The sequence below is a fragment of the Arachis ipaensis genome, chromosome B04 (genome assembly GCF_000816755.2).
Source record: "Arachis ipaensis cultivar K30076 chromosome B04, Araip1.1, whole genome shotgun sequence".
Classification (NCBI taxonomy): Eukaryota; Viridiplantae; Streptophyta; class Magnoliopsida; order Fabales; family Fabaceae; genus Arachis; species Arachis ipaensis.
The window spans coordinates 572,539-578,283 of record NC_029788.2 but is presented as its reverse complement, the minus strand read 5'-3'; the positions used below and the strand labels follow the sequence as shown (position 1 = coordinate 578,283).

General features: G+C 34.5%; 1 protein-coding gene and 1 long non-coding RNA gene across 2 annotated transcripts in view; both read right to left on the bottom strand.

The window, feature by feature from the left end:
• LOC107635834 (pyrophosphate-energized membrane proton pump 2) overlaps window positions 1–1,055 on the bottom strand; it is a gene marked incomplete in the record, with an annotated part of 6,298 nt that extends 5,243 nt beyond the window's left edge. The window contains 2 exon segments of the mRNA XM_021120297.1: window positions 1–120; window positions 890–1,055.
• Window positions 1,365–2,136, bottom strand: LOC110270828. The gene is made up of 2 exons (XR_002360447.1): window positions 1,666–2,136; window positions 1,365–1,460 (listed from the first exon to the last, which is right to left on the bottom strand). It is a non-coding gene; the product is annotated as an uncharacterized LOC110270828 (long non-coding RNA).

Genomic DNA, 5,745 nt, shown 5'->3' with positions numbered 1-5,745 from the left:
CGTATTGCGAAACAAATATATGCAAAGAATGACAAGAGCAAGCAGCATTGCCATCTTGGATATACTCCCATATTGGGTCCTAAAGAAGCCTTCAGCTCCATCTCGTATAGCATCTGCTATCTAGAAAGCAATATGATAAGCTCAGGACAAGAAAACAATGAGTTCATGGTATGATATTCGAAGTCAGCATAAAAGACATCACAAATCTAGAATAAGTTTTAACATGTGAACTGTTATATAGTAAACAAACAGTTTGCTTTATCGGAATATTTCAAAAATTATTCATGTGCCTTACATGCAATAGCTTAAGATTTTGAGATAGTTGGTCCTTGACATATTTCATTATAAAATAAAAACCAAATAGCTCCACACTCCCGATAGAAATTAGGCCCTATGCATGAGATGTTTGCACTAGTGCCTTTATTGCTTATTTGTCTTCTTCTTCCAACCAACTCTCTAGACAAGTTTTCATCATCTTGTCGTATATAGGTGGCTACTTAACGCTCACTAACCCGAATCAACTAAGCTTGAGAAAATTGAATGAGAATTCTAAATTTTCTACTATTATAAAAACCACATGAAAGTTATATTAATGCTAAATTGTTCTGTCAAAAGACTATGGTTGAAATGCCACTTTTGTTTTAGCCAGGGATGCAACCTACAGCAATCGACCTCATCCTCTCTTACAGAATCCACAACAATCAACTTCTCTCTATTTGATAAAAAAGATATAGTTGTTCTACGTGATTCGCAGCACATTCTATATCAATATTTCATATTGCAAAACCCAGTAACCGAAATGAAGACCAGAATTCAATAAAAGGGAATATAAATCTAGAATGTTTGTGGGAGCAGGACATAAAAAGTTAAGCATAGGAAATAGAGTTACCTGAACCATTTCAGGGGGGCCCTCATCCTTTGCAAGCACCCACTTTGTAAGATATATAGACACAAGGAAGCTGAGAATACAAATAGAGATGACAAACACAATGATGGGAGATGTACTGGCTCCCATGTAAAAGATAGCCCCAAATCCGAGGAGCAAAAGAATGAATAGAACACGGACATTTATTCCCAGGAGAATACGAAATATCTGCAGAAAGATGGGAGTGAGAAAATGGCTGAAATTAGATGATGAAGGAAGCAGTGGTAGTGGAGTTAATTTACCAGTGGGGTGTAAGGTTTGGTGCGCATGTTGGGGAAAGTTCTTGGCCTGTCGTGGTAAGGCCCCAAAGAACCAGCCTCCATGTCGTCATCGATCATCATGCCGTGGCTGGAATTGACCCTGCGCGCCACAGGATAAGGGTTGTACTCACCACCAGATTGGGGCAAGTCACCCCCTGACCCCAGTCGCTGAATTTTGAATTCCCTTTTTTAATCCCACACTCACTCTCCACAAACTCTCACTCAGCATGCAATGCAATGCACTTGCTTCTTGGATTCCTCCCTTGTTCGCTTCACTATTTCATAAAATTAAAAAAAAAGTAAATAATAAACGCTAAATGCATATATCCGAACCATTCGATTGCCATTCTAATTACAAGAAATTAGATAGAATATGCAGAAATAGATCTGAAGGGATCGGCAACACAATCTATGCCTAAGCGAGTGAGTGAAACCATTAATCGTAACTGAAATCGAAATTGGAAAAGATCTAATACTTACGGGTGTCAAGAGTGGTGAATCCCAATTGACTTTCAGCTTCCTTCCTTCCAGTTCACAGCAAAACAGGAAGGAACCTCTCCTTTATTTTTCTTCTCTTTTTCCCTTCTTCGTCTTTGTGTCTAATCACTGTTACTAACTGAGCACGAGCAGTAATAATTATTAATGCTAAAATCGTCGGCTTGATTAACAGGACAAGATATTGAACAACTCAACTCAACTCAACGGAAGAGAGCCTGCGTTTTCAAGTGTCACTCGCCACTCGCACCGAACAGACCTCCCCTCTAATTCTATGGCTTCTTTCTTTTATTTCTCTTAATTTATTTAACTTTCACTCCATTTTTCTTAGGTTTAGTGCCAATCTGTCAGACCTATCCAATAAACTTGCGCCGCGTCATTATGCCTTCATTCTAATTGGCTGTTCATTTCATGGTCAACGCTATCGCTGTTCGTTCTACGACCCACCAAAGAGGCACAAACGGGGGGAAACGCCCTGTATTAATAAAATGAAGAAAATTAATTATTCAATTGGTCTTTAACAATTAATTTCGTCAGCTACTTAGGTTATTTGTTCCATTAATTTTAATAGAAGATAAAATAATTTCTAGCAACTCTAACAAGGAATAAAATAGTCCTAACCTCTCCTGTTTAAAAATGACATTATTCTTTTTCAATTTTCATGACACTATTCTCTTACAATTTTCATCATATTTCGCATAACACTAACAGCAATTTCAAGTTACACAATACACATTTTGCAACTTCAATGTTCACAAAAAGAAAAATCTTCAACTTGTTTTCAACCAATTAATACTCAATAAACTAATGACTATGTCTCTCAAGTATGTACTTGTTGTTGTCTTCGATGGATTCCATGAATCTAGACAGCCAATCTGATTTATTAAGATCTGTCATCACCATCTCCCTCCTCCTCTGCCCTATCATCTCTATGACCACATTGTCCACCACTTCGATCGCTTCCTTCAACTTCTTTTCCGAACCAATGTTTAATAATCGCTTCAGTTTCCATATAAGCGGCAACGACGATATTACTTGTTGTACTGATAGTTTGGATGCAAGGTCGAAACTATCTGACAACTTGGACTCCGAAAAGGAAGGAATGAAGCACTTGGAGTCCATTTCAAATGAGAATTTGCATATGATGTCGAAGGAGAATCTTCTCATGATGTCCTAATGTCTAATAATCTATATTACTTGCCGGAGAGTGGAGAAATGTGTGCCCTTGGAGTAGTTATGGAATTTGGTCTTGAAAATGTGGCGGACGTTATTGGGGTTGGAGGTGATGCTGTTATCGAGAACGTGGAGGTGGATGCTTCTGGTGGGTGAAATGCGGAGGAGGTGAGTGTACCAGTCATATAGATTTAGGAAGTGTGTAGTCCATGACATGTTGAGGTAGGTGCGACACGCGTGGCAGTTATACCATGGCTTGATCTTGGAGTTGAAGAGGATAAAGGAAAAGATGGAAAATAAGACTGTGAAGGTGAAAAAGGAGAGTAGAATGTTAGGATTATGCGAGATATAATGAAAATTAGGGAAGAACAGTGTCGTTTTCGAACAAATGGGTCAGGAATAATTTTGTCTACTATTAGAGTTGTCATGGATTATTTTGTCCCCTATTAGAGTTGTCAGGACCATTTTGTCTTCCTTTAGAGTTGATGGAGTCAAGGACCTAAGTCACTTACAAAATTAATTGTTATGGACCAATCGAGTAATTAATTTTAATTAGGGACTAAAGTGTCCGAACTGAAATTCTTTGAGGACCAAAATGAATAAATACTCTAATAAAATTATTTGTTTTGTGTGATTTGTTATTTGCTATTGTTAGAAACAAGAGACTAAAATAATAAAGTATATTGTATTATTGAGTGAGTTATCAAAGGTACAATGTATAAGAGTATATATATGTGTTAGTAGAATTAAAGTAATAAAAACATAAAATCCTATAATAAATATACAGATATATTATATAAATATAAATGATACTAACTTATCTTAATTGATCTTAATTATACTCTAACATCTTCCTTCAAATTCAAGTAGGAGTTAAAAATATTATCTTGAGTTTGGATAATAGAGTTCAAAAATGACTAGAATGATGAGCTTTCGTGAATATATCAACAGTCTGATTCAAAATTCTAACACCTATGAAACGAAAAGCATTAATAAGGAGACGTTGTCAGACAAAGTAATAATCAATCTCAATATGTTTGGCGTTTCATAAAAAACATTATTATGGACTATTTGAATAGCATTGCGCTTGTCACAAAAAATATCAATCGGCGACGACTGAAGAGTTATATCTTTTTAAAAGAATGTTTCTCTTCATAACTGTGCTGATGCATGAACTCAATCTTTATAAATAGGACGTCTAAATGAAAAAATAAAACACCCCAATCTATATAACAATTGATTATCTCATTTCATGGTTTCTCTCTTCTCCATCTCAACCCTTTTTTATCCATTGAAAAAATAATAGAGAATATTATTGGTTTACCTATAATTTCATCGAATTATTAATTGAGTCTCTATATATATTTTTTTAATTGAGTCCCTATATCATTTGACTTTTTTTAATTAAATCTCTATTAACGTTAAACGTCTAAAAAACATTAGTAAAATGTGAATTTATTTATTTACTCATACCCTATACTTATAATTTTTATCCATACCACCCTTCACCGCTCTCTCCAACTCATCCACCATCTCTTCACTCTCTTTCTGTCTTAACAATAACACTAATCTAACATTTCAATAAAATTTTGATTTACATGGCAAATAAAAAATATAGGCCATTTACACACACAAATTAAAACTAAAAATGGACACTGCAAAAAAAGAAGAGAAGACAAAAGACAAATAAAACTATACAAATTGGTTTCTTTCCTAATCATGCCTCCAAATATAAGTTCTACTAAAACAGTCCATTAAAATGGCATCTTAGATTTTTGTATGATAACAAACTGTTCAAGTGTATTTTAATACTGTCACATTGGTTCAACTCATGTCGGATATGAGGCAAAGTAAAAAGTATATAAACTCCACCATATTCGAGAGGATTTAAAGATTACAGTACCACTTTTATTAATTCCACAAAAAAACTCAATTTGGATGCAAGTTTAGCACTTTTGTAATCATCCCTAAGTTGAATAAATTTGGTAGACAAAAAAAATTAATTATTATATCAGCAAAAAATATGGAACCGCCAAATTATTTATTCGTAATCAAAACAAAATATTTTGATTCTTAATTATACATTTCAGGTTCAGCAATAAAATCACGAGAAATTCAAATCACAACAACAAATTTCGGATATACAATTAGAGCTTCTGATTCATAAACCAACTTACCTGAATGCGGAACACAAACTTTAAACACCGTTAATCGTACGTGGTGAAAAACAGAATCGGCTGAAAAAAACGACACCGTCTACAACGACAAAATCATCCAATGGGACGATGGCGCGGCGTATGACCAGAAACGGCGTTGAAGACGACATCGTCGTGAAAGGAAAAGGTGAGTGATAGCAAGCAACATCAACAAAGATGCAAATCTATGCAGAGGAAGCAACGCTTCCACTGCACAAAGAAAAAGCTAACAATCGCGGCGATGGAGGGAGGGAGGAGAAGAAACACTACTTAAGACCGAGAAAAGAAGCATCGAAGATTGAAAAGAAAATGGTGATTTTGAAATTTAAAAAATTTTCAGGTGTCCTCAGATAAGTTTAGTATCCTTAACTTTAGAATATTTAAATTTTTAATTAAATATTCTATTATTTCATACGATTTTTATAACAGTTTGAACTTAATTGAAAAAAAATTAAATGGTATAAGGACTTAAAAAGTTGTATCATTATATATTCTTTAATCTTTCTTATTACAGATTTATTCCATCTATCTTTTTTATTTTCCAAGACTTAAATTTTAAATATCCCAATCCAAAGTTCTCACAATGTATGTGCATGGATGGTCAACAAAATGTATTATTCTCGGCTATCATATTTACATTATATTATAAATACAATATTGTCTCCAATTAATCATATCCGTTGCTAGCTCCTAGCTC